The following is a 17230-nucleotide window of genomic DNA, read 5'->3' on the forward strand; positions in this document are numbered from 1 at the left end:
GATGTAAACTTTGAAGATTTTAAGATGTGACAAGGACAGTGCAAAACAACAAATGGATATTAACAAGTTAGTGGAGTGTACAGATAGGTCACAGATAAAGTTCAATGGAGAGAAATATAAACTGATTCATTTTTGGTAGAAAGATCATAGAAATACAGTATAAAATGAAGGATGTTATCCTAAATGGGTTTCAGGGTCAGAGAGACCTGAAGCTTTAATGTGCAAAAATCACCTCAAGTGGCAGGACTTGCAGGACCAGCACTTAATAAAGTATTCAGTATCTTAAGTCTATTATTAACAAGGAGGAATTTGTATGGACCTCAGCTGGAGTATGGTTCAGGATGCATACTTTAGGAAGAATGTGAATGCAGTGGAGAGACAACACATAAAAGGTTTATGAGAGTGGTTCCTGGGAGGAGAAACTTTAGTTTCTGGTGTGATGGTGGGGATGTTGGAGAGGTGGGACATTGCATAATTGATAAATCAAACCATCCTGTAGTAATGAGGGAGGCATGGTGGCACAGTGGTTAGCACTGCTGCCTCACAGCGCCAGAGACCTGGGTTCAATTCCCGACTCAGGCGACTGACTGTGTGGAGTTTGCACATTCTCCCCGTGTCTGCGTGGGTTTCCTCCGGTTTCCTCCCACAGTCCAAAGATATGCAGGTTAGGTGAATTGGTCATGCTAAATTGCCCATAGTGTTAGGTAAAGGGGTAAATGTTGGGGAATGGGTGGGTTGCGGATCGGTGTGGACTCGTTGGGCCGAAGGCCCTGTTTCCACATTGTAAGTAATCTAATCTAATAAGGAGGATGCCTTAGAAGGTTTGTTAAATGAGGGCATCTGGGTTAAGAGCTTAGATAATAAACATTTTGTTGCAATTATGCTACAGGCCTCCCAACAGTCAGGGTGCAAGACGAGCAAATATGTAGACAAATCACAGAAACGTGTGCGAGGAATATGTTTATAGCAGTCAGGGAGTTCAAATTCGCCAATATCAACTGGCATGTCCTTTGTGTAAAAGGATTGGACAGGGTGGAATTTTTAAAGTTCATGCAGGGGGACAATTTGGTGAAGTTGGATCTATTTCCCTTGGAGACAAGAAGTCTTAGAGGGGATTCGATACAAGATTCATAACTATGAGGAGCTGGGCAAAGTAGATATTCAATCAGCTGGACTGGGAACAGAGGCAAGGCATTGACAGGCAACATTTTCTCATTATGTAGCTCTATTATAGACCTGATTCCAGCATTGAAAATCTAGCCTAAAATACTATAAACAATAGATATAACTAATACTCCAAAATAGATATTAAAGTCATTCTGGATAGGTACTTTCAAAGTGCTTCACAACCAATGAAGTATTTCTGAAGTGGAGTTATTATTGTAAAATAAAAGATTATTAATATTTGTAAAAAAAAATTAAGGTAACTAATTTGCTGTAGCATAGTGTGCAAAATATAACTAAAAATCTTAATTATGCACTTAATCATTAAAAACTACTTATACAAATGAACCAATGCCTCCTTGAAAATAACAAATGCCACTATCTAAGCTAATCAACTCAAACTATGGAACTTGTTAGTATCCATTTGTTGTTTTGCACTGTCCTCGTCACATCTTAAAATCTTCAAAGTTTACATTGAGTTTTGACCATTATCTTATCAAGCCACTGGCTGTAAAAAATAACATATGCTCTAGCAAAACAGGATCTGGAACTATGCCTCCTGTTTTGGAGAAAGTAGCAATCAAAAACTATTTTCGTAGAACTATTTATTTCCTTATATGGGTGTAACAAAGGTGCTGAATGTGTAAATTCCAAAAGCTATTTCCTTTTGTTGATGTGCTACAGGTAAGTCACATGCTAAACAAATGTTTCCCAGCAACTACAATGCTACCAGTAAACAGGATCTATGCAAAATAGTGAAAATAATGAGACCGTGTTCCTCCAGCACCAAGGGTGCTACATGGACAGCATAACTATATATATCATACATGGCATAAAGTTCATAAGAAGTACAAAACACACAAGTTATAGTGTAATAGAAGAATGATGTAGCAATTAAGATACCACAGAGCCATAGATTTTTGAATTACTGAATTACATTTATCATGCTATCAACTATGTACTTCATACCCTCAATTAGTAAATATCCCACTTATTTCTAGTTTCTGAATGTTCTAAGTTATTACATTTACTGCTTGTATTTCTGTGTGTAGCCATGATAAAACAGAGGAAAAACAATGACTGCAGATGCTGGAAACCAGATTCTGGATTAGTGGTGCTGGAAGAGCACAGCAGTTCAGGCAGCATCCAAGTAGCTTCGAAATCGACGTTTCGGGCAAAAGCCCTTCATCAGGGATAAAGGCAGTGAGCCTGAAGCGTGGAGAGATAAGCTAGAGGAGGGTGGGGGTGGGGAGAAAGGAGTACTCTATGCTACTTTCTCCCCACCCCCATCCTCCTCTAGCTTATCTCTCCACGCTTCAGGCTCACTGTCTTTATTCCTGATGAAGGTCTTTTGCCTGAAACGTTGATTTCGAAGCTATTTGGATGCTGCCTGAACTGCTGTGCTCTTCCAGCACCACTAATCCATGATAAAACAGAATTCAATTCCTAGTTTACAGCAGGCGACATGGTGGCACAGTGGTTAGCACTGCTGCCTCACAGCACCAGAGACCTAGGTTCAATTCCTGCCTCAGGCAACTGTCTGTGTGGAGTTTGCACATTGTCTGCGTGGGTCCCCTCCCACATGCAGGTTAGTTGAATTGGCCATGCTAAATTGCCCGTAGTATTAGGTGTAGGGGAATGGGTCCGGGTGGGTTGCTCTTCAGAGGGTTGGTGTGGACTTGTTGGGCCGAAGGGCCTGTTTCCACACTGTAAGTAATCTAATAAGAGAAATGACTTTATTCGTAAGTGATTATTTTACTATGATAATGACTGATTCTGACATGTAGTAATGATTACTTTTATTTCTTTATTTTTCTAATTTATACCTGAGATTTTGAAACTAGATATCTTTGTACATAACTATAGTAGAGTAGAGAATAGGTTAGCTTTTATTTGTCATTTCTACCATATGCAACTGGATACAGTATAAATGAGACAGTGTTCATCCAGTACCAAGGATGCTATGTGGATAACATAACTATACACATCAGACATGGCATTAAATGCATAAGAAGTGCAAAACATGCAAGTTATAGTGTAACAGAAGAATAATGGAAAATAGACATTTTTTTCCAGCACCAATATGAAAGAATTTCAGATTTGAAAGAGTCTGATTATACAGTGTTAAGGAGCCTGATGGTTTGGGGCAAGGAATTGTTGCACAGTCTGGCTGTGAAAGACTGTACACTTTGGTATCTTCTGTAAGATGGCAGGAGGGAGAGTGATAAGGACTCTAATGCTGATCTTTTAACGTAATTTTTGCATTTTTATAATTTATACCCAATATTTTGTACCTGGGTATCTTTGTACCTAAGATGGTGCCAGAAATGGCGACTTTGTACACTTTTCACAGTACTCATGTATCCCTTTACTGGAGTATGCGTGACAATAAACCTAATTCTAATCCTAATTCTGGGATTAGTTTTGCAGCAACCATTCATTTCATTGTCACTTCAGCAGTCAATGACACTGATAGAAATACTTCTATTGCCTTTATGATGACACCAACTTCAAGCAGAGTAAAATTTTAGATTGTTGTACCATTTTTATTATGAATACGTCCAAATACTGTACAAAATAACATTAGCTGAATAGTACTGTATATATTTACAAAATTAAGCTTCATAGACCAGATTTGCAGGATTTATTCTGATTTAATCATAACAAAAGTTTCTAAACCCTGGTGCTCAGAAATAGGGAAATTCAACCTGTCAATCTCCTTCAAACATTGTGTGCATAATGAGAAAATTACAAATAGTTTTGAAGGTTTAGCTTTTTTTTATCATTCTTGATGCAACAATTGGCACAGACAAATGGACTGAATGACCTCCTTCTCAGCTGTATTTCTTAGGATCATTCATAACGCGACAGTACTATTTCTGAATGTTATTAGGGAGACGTTTTGACCCTGTTATGTAAACATGTGAATCACACAGAAATTAGTGTTACAATTATCAAATTTATACCAAAACGTATCTGTCACTTGCCAGATACAATGTCATTACCAGAAGCTTCTATTCCAATTTTCTGTGCCTGATCAGTAAAAAACTCCTTTATAAAAAGATGAAACTTTGCTTTGAAGCTTACAACAGATTGAGCCTTTAACTCCATGCAATAGGCTACTGAAAGAGTTAAACATCTAGCAGGATTACAAATTAGGCCTGTGAGCCAATAGAGTTCATCATAACAAGTATGAGACACAATAGCCCATTCTGGTAAATCATTATAAATTTAGTAGAAGCAAGCTGGCACTAAAAAGAACACCAGAGGATGATCAATAAATCATGCAGCACATTTTATATTTAACTTAACAAAAGCTTTTAATTGCCTTGTTTGTGAATGCTGAGTCAGATAACTCTGTGTCAAAAATGCATCTTAATGAAACACAAAGAGTTCAAGTATAACTTGGAATTACTGCTAACAAAAAATTCTACAGCAATCCTATACTTTGTCATAATCCAATTTGAACAGAGAACTCTTAAAAGCTGCAGTTTGAGTACACAGAAAGTTAAAGTGAGTGTCCTGTTAAATGTTTAAACCAAACCATTTTGCAAATCAATCATAGATTTTGATAAAGAAGATCAATTATTAACAGGAATGCCGCTGACACTCATTCCTCTGCTTGATGACTGAACACAGATAAGTGGTAAGCATTCATGTATCTTAAGTTGTCAATACTCTACTCAAACATTTAAATAAAAAATCTTTTTTGTACACAGAATACTGAGTTACCTAGCCTGTGATTTGAAATCCTTTTTTTTAAATATAGGTGTTTTGACTATATTTCAATGTGAAAAATATCATGTGATAAGAATGTAATTTCTATCACATCTAATAGATCAGACCAAATATGAAGTCAAGGTTGGGTATTACCAAACACACAGAATGAACATGCTATCAATGTTTACTAAGCCAAGAACATTTATTTTATTATAGCCATCACCTTCTAGATATTAAAGATTCCTGAATATTCAATCCTTCTTTCTAGAGTCATACCTTACTGAGGTTTGTACAGTTCCTTGAAGTATCCAATTCCAAAAATGCTGATCATCTGAAAAGTGGGTTGCATTCAGTAAACTTGCTGTCACAGACTTATTTGTGAACACAATGTTGATTATTTTATCAACATCCAACCTATTTCTTGATGATATAGCATTCCTTTTTGGTTTGAAGTTTTGTATTGCATACATTTCTTTAAACTGTAAAACTGAAAATTTATGCGCGTTGCAAATGATAAAATTATATCGGTCATCTCCATCGTCTGTTTTCTGATGCTTTGACCAATCAGTTATTTGCCATGGACTGTTTTTACATTAGTCGAGCTCACATGGTTTAAATTTATCTAATTTCACACCAAACAATCATGACCTTTCAACTGCATGCGGAAATATACCCAGTCAGGATAATTGAATGATTGGCAACTTTAGCAGACATAGGATACATTTATCTTGGGGCATTTAAATGCCCCATGTCCCAAGGCAATAAGATAATGCTCATCAGTAAAATAAGAATTGCTTTCAGCCCTTTATGTTGAAATAGATTCAGACACTAATGTACTAGCAAAGTTTTGTTTACAAAATGAAAAATTGACAAGGCATGGCTGGCCCACAAAATTTAGGGCAATTCAAATCTAGCCAATTGCCACCTACTCTTAATCATCAGCAAAGTAATAGATGGGGTTATCGACTGCCCCAGCAAAAAATACTTACTCAACAATAACCTATTCACCAATGTATAGCATGGTTTCAGCCATGACAATACCATTTCAGCCCTCATTATAAACTGTGTGCAAACATGGATAACAATTGAAATCCATAGGGGAGGTAATTTGATATCAAGGCAGTGTTAACTGAATCTCATTGTGTACAGGTGCATCAAGGAGCATTAGTAAAACTGAAAGAAAGGTGGCTTTGGTTGTTGGAGGCCAATCATCTAAACTCAGCATATTCAGCAGGAGTTAGTCAGACCACTCCCTAGACCCAACATCTTCATGTGCTTCATCAATGACCTTCACTTCTTCAAAAATTCAGAAGTGGGGATGTTTACAGATGATTCATCGGTTCCATTCACAACTCATTAGATACTGATGTAGTTTGCACCTGTACACAATGAGATTCAGACAGTATTCAGGTTTGGGATAGTAATGTGGTGACTAATGTGTGCCACACAAATTTTCTTTTCCTTTTCTTTCATGGGATGTAGGCATCTTTGGCAAGGCCAGCTCATTCTTAATTGTCCTTGAATTGAATATTTGCTGGGCCATATTGGAAGACACTGGGTCTTGAATTACAGACCACAGAAGAATTGTAGATTTCCATTTATCAGGTGAATTAATAAAACTAGATGGAATAATTGGTGCTCGGTTCATGGTTGCCATAACTGAGACTAGTTTTCAACTGCAGACATAACTGAATTTGAATTCCACCAGCTTTAACAGTAGAATTTGAACCGATGTCAGCAGAGAATTAACTTGGACCTCTCAAGTTCAGTGATAGCAAAGCAATGCCGTAGTTTTTGCCTATCTCCAAAAAGGGAAAGACTCAAAACCTCTGTTTGACATTTCATTGTTAATCAACTATAATCAACATTCTCTGTGTTACTATTGACCAGAAACTGAACTGACCTTCCATATACATTGTGTGGGGAGTTGGTCAAAGACTATGAATTCTTCATCAAGCAACTTTCTTCTTCACTCATCAAAGCCTGTCCACCATCTAGAAGACACAAAGCAGGATTGGAGCGCCGTCAACTTGCCTGGATGCATTTAGCCCCTACAACACTTGAGAAACTCAACACCATCCAGGAAAAAGGACTCAGCCTGCTTTGCATTCCTTCCAGCACTAGGATATGTTGGCTGCAATGTGCACCATCCAAAAGATACACCACAGCAACTCACCCAGACATCTTCAGTTACACTTCCCAAACATGTGACCTCTATCACTATCAGAAGACTGTTTTAAGAAAACGGTATGGTTGGAAGTATATTACTGTTTTGTCATGATCAGAACTTCAAAATCCTGAACGCTCCTTTGCATATACCACTTTGATTGTATATTCTTGTGGACGCCAGAAGTTCACAAAGGTGGCACTATCACCTTCTCAGGGGCAGTTAGGAATGGACAATAAATGCTGCTCTGTCCCCTAGTGTCTGTGCTCCATAAATAAATAAATAATTGTTGTAATGTTAGCAGGATTAATTAAACAGAAAGCATTAGTGCGCTTAGACCTTCCTGACTGTTTTTATTGTGTGCAACAGCAACCACAAGAGGCCTTTTGATTAAGCAATCAAATCTCACACTTACAAAGTAATTCCTTTAAATGCTTTACAGCAAACACTTAGATTTACACAGAAATCATGTTTTAGACGATGCTAATGACAGAGAGCTTTCTACCTGTGAGACATTGGATGAGTTGATAGGACTGACACGATGTTCATTCTTCTGCTGTGATTCAGCAGCAAAGGCTTCCAAATTGTCATTGATACATTAATGCCCAGCAAGCTTCTGAAACTCTCTATTCAAAGGTTTCAAGGCAAATGATAGATCCGGAGCGTGTGGGCTGTAAGTATAATCCTTTAATGCCTGTCACACTGAGATTTGATTGGGGACAGAAATGAATAGACTAATAGGCCATAATGGAGCACTTTATTGTATCATTCAACAAGACTTCTGACAGTTTATCCATAGGTTAGAAATGTATTCAATATTAACCTTCTTTTGACACGGGGATACTTTGAATTATTGCGTGACTTCTTAAACCTATTTTGGGGTGGCACAGTGGCTCAGTGGTTAGCACTGCTACCTCATAGCGCCAGGGACCTGGGTTCAATTCCAGCCTCTGGCGACTGTCTGTGTGGAGTTTGCACGTTCTCCCCGTGTCTGCGTGGGTTTCCTCTGGGTGCTCCGGTTTCCTCCCCCAGTCCAAAGATGTGCAGGTAAGGTGAATTGGCCATGCTAAATTGCCCATAGTGTTTGGTGCATTAGTTAGGGACAATGGGTCTGGGTGGGTTACTCTTCGGAGGGTCGGTGTGGACTAGTTGGGCCGAAGGGCCTGTTTCCACACTGTAAAGAATCTAATCTAATACAAACAACAGGGAAGGACAAAGTTGGGGTCGAATACTATTGATTAACTTCAGGTCACTTGAAAAAATTGGGTTTGTTGTTCATTGTTTTGTAATGGGTTTTTACTGAAGAAAGTTTATCATTCTAAGTATTACCACTTCATTCAGGATCCTTTATGTCTATTAACTTTAGTGAATTGAGTTTATTGTCCCTCCACTGAAAAAAATCTTGTTTTTCCCTGCCTCCAGTTTAAAGAAATGCATTTTACTAAATTGTATAAAAAATGTTACAACTACTGTCTTGTCAGCCTCTTTGTTCTTATTTTGAAAGAGCCTGATAGCAGGCATTGTGTTTGGAGTCCTTTTAAGAAAGTGCTTCATATTTGCATATTTTAGGAGTGCAGCTCAAAGTCTTCTTCCACATTTATGTTGTATGTGGATCAGAATTTAAATTCATCCCAGTAGAAAAAAAAGATTTTAAAACCCTAACATCACTTAACAAGAAAAGAAAAAGTGAACAATCGTTTAAGATCAGGAACACCAAGTTCAGAAATTCCATCTTATGGAAATGGTTGTGTTCAGCCAGTTTGATAATGGTGAAGTATTTGTTTCGAGTGAGTAAATCCTTCTCTGATTGTCAAGATATCTGTGCCACTTACAAATATGTTTACAAGACAAATGAGTAACTAGTGGGTCTAAGTGTGATGCTGTTTGGCAGGTTGTTGCAGCCTCCATGGGTGGAATGACCTGTTGCCACAATATAGGGATTCTATGATCCTATGAATAATGCATACTTGCTTTCTCATGCCCAGTGAGTCGAGGAACAGATAGTTATTTATATTGTACACAATGAGGAAGAAGACTACATTTATCATTCCTCTGGTTCGGCAGAATGACAGGAAGATGGAGTGGAAGCTGTAAAAAGGTCGAACTCTGTGCCATCTTGGAACTGTCTGTCAGAGCAGCCTATGCACTAAGCATCATAATGTACATCTGCATTCGAATTCTCCTGTCGCCTCATGAAGTTCCTTATCTGACTCTGTAGCAGAACTTATCCTTCCTCATAGCATCTGGGGAGCTGGCACAAAAAGCATCCTTTCTAACCCCTACCCCCTGCAGCCTGGTGATTCACAGCCCTACTCAACACTAGCGTCTAAAGAATGAGAAGTGGCAATATCTGAACTGATGGCTGTGTGTGTGAGATCAAACAATGAGGTTCCATTAGTGCTGATCTGCTTCTTTCTTGCCTCCAGCTGTGGCTGCTGAGGCTGGATTGCAGAAAATTAGAAGCAGGAAGTGGTCGGAAAACAACTATTCCATGGTCATATCATCAGCAGCTTGCTCAGCATGTCAGATCGCAGGATGAGGTTGAACTGGCATTTGAAAATGGCAGAAGCTTGGCACCAGCCTCAGTGTTGCTGGTGACACTGGATGTCACAGGCTATGTTGCAGCAACTGCCATGGTGGAAAGAGCCATCTTCTCCAGGAAATGCAGGAATCCTTGTTCCCACTGGGGTCCACTCTGCTCACTTTCACTGTGTGTAATCCTATCTGCAAGAGAAAAGGAAGAATTTTGGTGCGCGTGTGCTGTACATGTGAGATTGGGTTCATTGCTGGATTTGCGAGCATGAAGTGGAGAATCTGAATGCTTGGCATGATGCCTGAGAGCCACGTGCTGTGTATGGGCTTCAGGACCCTGGAACAACCTTGTGATGATGTTCCCATGCGGACAGAGACAGAACACGTAAGAATGTGATACACTGGAAGAATTTCACTAGAAAAATGAACACATGAAGAAGATAGTTTAGTTCTTAATAATTATAATTATAAATTCAAACCTGATATATCTATGATTATCATAAATATCAATATTAATATTTAATAAATAATCATAGAACCTTTACAGTGTGGAAACAGGCCATTTGGCCAAACAAGTCCACACTGACCCTCCAAAAAGTAATCCATCCAGAACAATTCCCTACCCATTATTTCCCCTGACTGATGCACCTATGGGCAATTCAGTGCGGCCAATTCACCTAACGTGCACATCTTTGGACTGTGGGAGGAAGCCAGAGCACACCCACGCAGACACAGGGAGAATGTACAAACTCCATACAGACAGCCACCCAAGGCTGGAATTGAACCCAGGTCCCTGGTGCTGTGAGGCAGCAATGCTAACCACTGAGCCATCATGCCACAAATTGGCTTGCTTGAAGTCTAAGCCTGAAGACAATTCTTGACATTGTCTTCTCCCCAACCAGTTGGTCTTGATCCTAAACACATTGTGCAGCATCAAACCACACGATAAAAGACTAGGTACTGGTTATAGTGTATGTTAGGAGATGTGCACATCAGGCAGTCTGAGAAAGTGGAATGAAGGGTCAGGGATATCATGTAAAGATATCTTCATGTACTTGACCGCCCATGTGAGATTATTAGATTTCTTGTAGTGCTGCTGCTAGGTCCTTAGAGTCAGACACTAGGAATTAAAATCACTGCATCAATCATTTTTAATTAGGTGCCCCTCTGGTACCACACAAATCATAACGTCTCTATAAATGAACTTGTTTAGTTGTATCCTGCAGCACATCCATTACCCTGAACCCTCTTTCTCGATGTTCTATTTTCCCTTCTTGCAAATTGCAGCATCAATATTCAGCAGCTGCGTCCTGTAACATTATCCTTGCAAAAAGGAGAAAGAATAGGAGCTGGCTGCATTTGGTGTTTTTGTTGCCTGGGTCTCTGATGAGAGTAAAGGCAACTGATGGTAAGCCAGATATTAACTGTACGGCAGACATTAACTCTATGCTACAATCATGGAAAAGAGGAAGCAAAAACAAACGTCCACTGTCTACTTCAACAGAACTCACTCAGGGAGGTCACAAAACATGAGCTTTGCACCCAAATCACAGTAGAATCCAAACTTAAGTTCAAAATACCTGGTAAATATGATACTTATTTTAAACTCTTGTCTGATATTACATCTGTACAGTACCTTGGTACATTTTCCATGTTACTATATGCATTTTAAAAAAATTATTCAGGGAATCTTGGTTACAATGACTGCACCAGTATTTGTTGCCCAGCCCTAATAGTCCATGAGAATAGAATGGTGAGCTGCATTCCTAAGCCACAGTCATCCATTTGGTGTGGTTACCCCAAGGTGCTGTTAGAGAGTGAGTTCAAGGGTTTTTGATCCAGCAACAGTAAAGAAATAGTAATATCTTTCAGATTCAGGATAGTGTGCAGATGAAGATGAAGTTGTGGCAGGTGATGTTTCCATGTATCTGCTGCCCTTGTCCATCTAGATGGTAGTGATCATAAGTTTGAGAGATGCTGTCTCAGTAGGTATGGTGAATTTCTGCATGGTGCATCTTGTAACTGGTACACACTGCAGAACAGATTTGGTGTTGGAGGGAGTGAGTGATTGTGGATATGGTATCAATAAAGCAGGCTTCTTTATCAGGGAGTCTATCAAGCTTCTTGAGTGTTGACGGAGGTGGTGTCACCCAAGAAAGTGAGGAGTATTTCATCACACTCTTAACTGGTGCACTGTCAATGCTGGACAAGTATTGAGGAGTCTGGAGGTGAGTTACAACAGGATTCTTATCTTTTGACCTACTCCTGTATTCACAGTATTTATGTGGCTAGTCAAGATCAGTTCCTTCTCTAAGTCCCAAGATGTTGATAGCAGGATATTCAGTGATTATAATATCATTGAATGTCAAAAGATAATGTTGGTACCCTCTCTTGCTGGAAATGGTCATTGCCTGGCACTTGTTAATTGGCACATGTCTGTCCAAATCTGGTTATTGTCTGGTCATGCTGCATTTGGGCAAGGGCTGCCCAAAAGCAATCATAAATTATGGTGATCATTGTACAACTATCAACAAATATTCCCATTTCTGGCCTTACAATGGAGGAAGAACATTGTTGAAGTAGCTGAAGACGGTTGTGCCTAGGAAATGTCTTGGAGAACTTCAGCAATGATATTCTGGGGCTGAAATAACTGACCTCCAACAACCACAACCATCTCATATGTGCCAGGTATGATTCCAACCAGCAGAAAGATTTTCTCATGATTCCAATTGACTTCAGTTTTGCAAGAGTACCTTGAGGTCACACTCGGTCAAATGTTGTTATGATATCAAGGGCTGTCACTTTCAATTCAGGTCTTTTGTTTATGTTTGAACCAAGGTTGTGATAAGGTCAGGGGCTGATTGCTCTGGTGGAAGCAGTGTCAGTGAGTCCTAAGTATGTGCTGCTTGATAGCATTGTTGATGACACCTTCTATCACTTAACTGATGACTAAGAGAAGGCTAATGGAGTCGTAATTGGCTGGGTTGGATTTGTCGTGCATTTTGTGCACAGGAAATACCTGGGCAATTTTCCACATTGTTGAGTAGATGCCAGCATTGTACCTGTACTGGAATGGCTTGGCTAGAGGCATTGCAAGTTCAGGAGCAAATGTCTTCAGCACAACTGTCAATCCACAGCATTTGTAGCATCCAGTGCTTTCAACGATTTTTTGATATCATGTGGAGTGAATTGAATTATCTAAAAACTGGTACCCATGATGCTGGGGACTTCCAGTGGATGTTAATGCAAGTAATTGTCCCAAGGACAATATAATGTATATCACTTAAGACTGGAAGAAAATGGACTGGACAGAATCCTTTGTTTAAGATAATGTTTCTGATGGAGTTAATGTCATGTTAGGTTGGCCACACCCATTCTATTGCTGTCACACCCAAGTTGTGAGCGGAGGCAAAAAGTTTTACTCTCGCTGCATCAGGTCCTGATATTTATTCATGCATGTTCTTGTACATTTTGCTAATGTGCAACAAATCTACTGGTTATCTAAGAACAGTGACCCTTTGTTGAAACCCTGTGTTTGTGTATCCTCCACAACTAATCACAAGGTCGACCCAAAACAGAGCAGAGACAAAGACTGTTTGATGGCAAAAGAACCCAGAGCTGGTATGACATACTGGTAGAGTTAGCAATTACTACAAACATCAGGAGTAATCACATAGAAAAAGATCACATGGTTGCATCTGACCCTCACTACAAGGTGAAAATATCCAGAAGAAAAGGGAGAAATTCAAGCAAGTGAATTTAATAATCTAAGAGCAATATTGGTTTAAGATGATACAGTCAGCAGCTGAAATACAAATAAAGAGAGACAGCTGCAACCATGGAAGCACCAAAAAGATAATTTTAGCCCTCCAGAAGCAAATCTTCATCAGAAGCTGTTAAGAAGTTCTGGACCAAGAGCATGGGCTGGGAAAAGGGGAAATAAAACCTGGCCACGCTTAGAAAATGCAGTGACCTCAGAGAAGGGAGTTTTGTAAGGGGCATCTGAAGGCTCCAGAAGAAAAAAGTTAAAAACCCCCAAGGGTAAAGGAATACCTGTAATAAACAGTTCAAAGATCAGACAGGGAAGGAAAGGAATGGCAAGGGATGGTTTCTTCTCACACAAGGAGTGTTAGAGCCTCAGACTTCAGACTCCACAATACACAGCTACAAGGAACAGTGAAAGGGCCAGTAAGGGATCTTAGATTGAGGCTACCAAATTGGAAAGGCCTCAGCAATTACTTATGCTGACAATGAACTAAATATGAGGAAATCTGATGAATGAGTCCAGCAGAAGGAGAAAAGCCAGGCAAATTAAAGATTTAAAAGGACCATCATCAATAATTAATCTGTGAGGATATAGAAAGATTTTTAAAGGCTGCAGACAGAAAAGTTATTTAATATTTGTGTGAAAGTTCTTGGTACGTTAGACCGTGAAGGGTAGGAAATTTACTTCGGATTAAGCAGGAACACTCCCTTGCCTTACCCAAGACAGGAAAACATCAGGGTTTAATTCTATCTGATGGGTAGATCAATGGCAGATGGATTTTAACCTTGAGAAGTGTGAGGCAATGTACTTTGGCAGAAGTAACAAAGTGGGGAATTTAATCAAAGTTAATGAATCATTGGACACTGGAAAGCTCAGAGGAACAGGGAGATTTGGGGTGCTTGTCCAAAATCGTTGATGGTGGTAGTAGTCAAGAAAGCTGATATAGTCATAGCATCCATTTTAAGAGCAGATAGATTATTTTGGAGTGGTACAAAATCTTGAATAGGCCATAGCTGGAGTTCTGTGGGCAGTTTTGGTCACCACACAACAGGAAGGTTGAGATTGCAGTGGAGGAGGTACAGAGGATGTTGCCTGAATTGCAGCATTTTACATAGAAAGAGAGGCCAGAGAGGCTCACGTATTTTCTTTCAAACAGAGAAAGCTTAGAGGTGACCTAACTGAAGTGTTTATGATTATGAGGGAAATGGTCAGAGTGGATAAGAAACAGCTGATCCCCTTATTTGAAGGGTCAATAACCAGGGGGCATAATTTTGAGGTGAAAGATAGAGAGTTTAGAGGTGACTTGAGGAAATCTCTTTCACCGAGAAGGTGGAAGAGGTCTGGAATGCATGACCTGAGAGAGCAGTAGAGGCAGGAAGCTTGATAATCTTTTAAAAAGTATGTGGCTGAGCACTTGAAATGTTATAACATTCAAGGCTATGTGTCAAGTGCTAGAAAGTGAAATTAGTATAGATAGGTCAGCACAGATTTGATGGACGAAAGGGACTCTTTGATGTTGTAAGACAGTATCTACCATTTTGATCACTTAAAATATGGAAAACTATGAAAATGTCTGGGGAACATAATGATTAGTAGAAGGATGCAGTGTTGCAAATGAACAGACTCAATTCAATTTAGAATAGTATTGGTGAATGCAAGAGCAGAAGCTTAAAGAACAACAAAGTAAAAGCAATATTATACAGATTTATAAAAAAAACTTTACAGTAATAAGATTGATTAGCACACAAGAAGAAATTGGAAAGAAGATATAATATTTCCTAGCAGATTCAAGTTCAATTACAGCAATGGACTGTACAAAATCCAAAATTGTACTGTATGGGACCCAACAGTTCTTAAGGTACAGCAATGCCTCAAAATCAAACATGAAATATGGAAGTAATACATTGTTATAAAGTTGAAGAAAAGGAGGTGGTTACACATGCAAAGACCTTTAATATAGTAACCTCTTATAGAAAAGATAATTGAGGCATTTATTGGGGAAATTAGTGATCCCAATGATAGAGTATTCACAGAATTTGTTTGTGCTAATGACCATGATGTTGAATTGAAGCTTGATACAAGTGGCTAGATCTATATCCTATCAAATAGGTTACCATGGCTGAAGAGAAAGAAACTACAGAGATGAGACAGTTTGACATTGGTTGAATAACTATGAAGACCATAGGAACACTGCAAATTACACAACAACACAATAAGACAGTTGACATTTATAATTTTTTTTTCACAATCAATAATCTTCAATTTTGAGCTAACATGCATATCATAACTTCAACTTCCTTCAGAGAATATGAGCTTGACTGCCTTTAAGAGAACAATTGGTCCAGAAGGAAACATCAAATTATTGATCAAGAAACAAATAGTTTTAAAAAATCTTTCATAAGACCAGCTATAATCATGGCGGAATCCATTTGTTGAGATGACTGACAAAGGCATAAAAGAAATGTTCCACATCACCGAGAAGAAACAATGGTCAGCAAACTAAAACAAGGTCAATCAAATGTGTCACAAAGGCAAGAGTGACCAATGCTGTGCCACCATTATGTTGAAGAATGGCCAGGTCAAGAATCCAGCAAATTAGGCGAGGAAACATACTCTGAGTGCCAATAGCATTTCAAAATCATGGATGATTAACTAGTGAATGACAAAATACTAGGTTATTCCTGTTTCTCCTTGGGAAAATATACAGAAAACGAAACACTAGGGACACTTAGGCGTCTCCAGATGTAGAGTAGGGGCTCAGTAAATGATGTGGTGACCAAAGACCTTAACAGAGATTGAAATATCATGTATCATTGACAATCTGCAACTGAACAGCATTGTCAAATCTGGAAAACACCATCATTCCAGGGAAATCAGAAGCTAAAACTCTGCTAATCCTGAATAACCAAAGGATAAAACAGTCAGGGAGAGGAAGAGATAAATAGCATAACTGTTACTGGAGAAAATGTATTGGGGAAACTAATAGGTCTAAGAGCTGTTTGGTTACACCCAACATATTAAACAAAGTAGCTACAGAAATATTGGATGCACTTGTAGTAATCTTCCATGACGCCTTAGATTCTGAAAAAGCCACAAAGGATTGGAAAATTGCCAATATAACATCTTCATTCAAAAAGGGGCAAGAAGACAGATTTCTGGGCCAATTAGCTTAACATTTAGTGTCATGGAGATGTATAGCATGGAAATAGACCATTCAGTCCAACCCGTCCATACCAACCAGATATCCCAACCCAATCTAGTCCCACCTGCCAGCACCCAGCCCACATCCCTCCAAAGCCCTCCTATTCATAAACCCATCCAAATACCTCTTAACTGTTGCAATTGTACCAGCGTCCACCACTTCCTCTAGCAGCTCATTCCATACACATACCACCCTCTGTGTGAAAAAGTTGCCCCGTAGGGCTCTTTTATATCATTCCCCTCTCACCCTAAACCTATACCCTCTAATTCTGGATTCCCCCACCCCAGAGAAAAGACTTTGTCTATTTACCCTATCTACGCCTGTCATAATTTTGTAAACCTCTATAAGGTCACCCGACAGCTTCTGACGCTCCAGGGAAAACAACCCCAGCCTGTTCAGCCACTCCCTATAGCTCAAATCTTCTAACCCTGGCAACATCCTTATAAATCTTTTCTGAACCCTTTCAAGTTTCACAACATCTTTCCGATAGGAAGAAGACCAGAATTGCACGCAATATTCCATCAGTGGCCTAACCAATGTCCTGTACAGCCGCAACATGACCTCCCAACTCCTGTACTCAATACTCTGACGAATAAAGAAAAGCATACCAAATGCCTTCTTCACTATCCTATCTACCTGCAACACCACTTTCAAGGAGCTATGAATCTGCACTCCAAGG

General features: G+C 39.2%; 1 protein-coding gene and 1 long non-coding RNA gene across 2 annotated transcripts in view; one reads left to right on the top strand and one right to left on the bottom strand.

Moving 5' to 3' along the window:
- hnf4a (hepatocyte nuclear factor 4, alpha) overlaps positions 1 to 17230 on the bottom strand; it is a 178685-nt gene that overhangs the window by 125075 nt on the left and 36380 nt on the right. The gene's annotated exons all lie outside the window — the stretch shown is intronic.
- LOC140463013 (uncharacterized) overlaps positions 1 to 17230 on the top strand; it is a 65154-nt gene that overhangs the window by 19696 nt on the left and 28228 nt on the right. The gene's annotated exons all lie outside the window — the stretch shown is intronic.

This window comes from Chiloscyllium punctatum, chromosome 37 (assembly GCF_047496795.1).
Source record: "Chiloscyllium punctatum isolate Juve2018m chromosome 37, sChiPun1.3, whole genome shotgun sequence".
NCBI classification, from domain to species: Eukaryota; Metazoa; Chordata; class Chondrichthyes; order Orectolobiformes; family Hemiscylliidae; genus Chiloscyllium; species Chiloscyllium punctatum.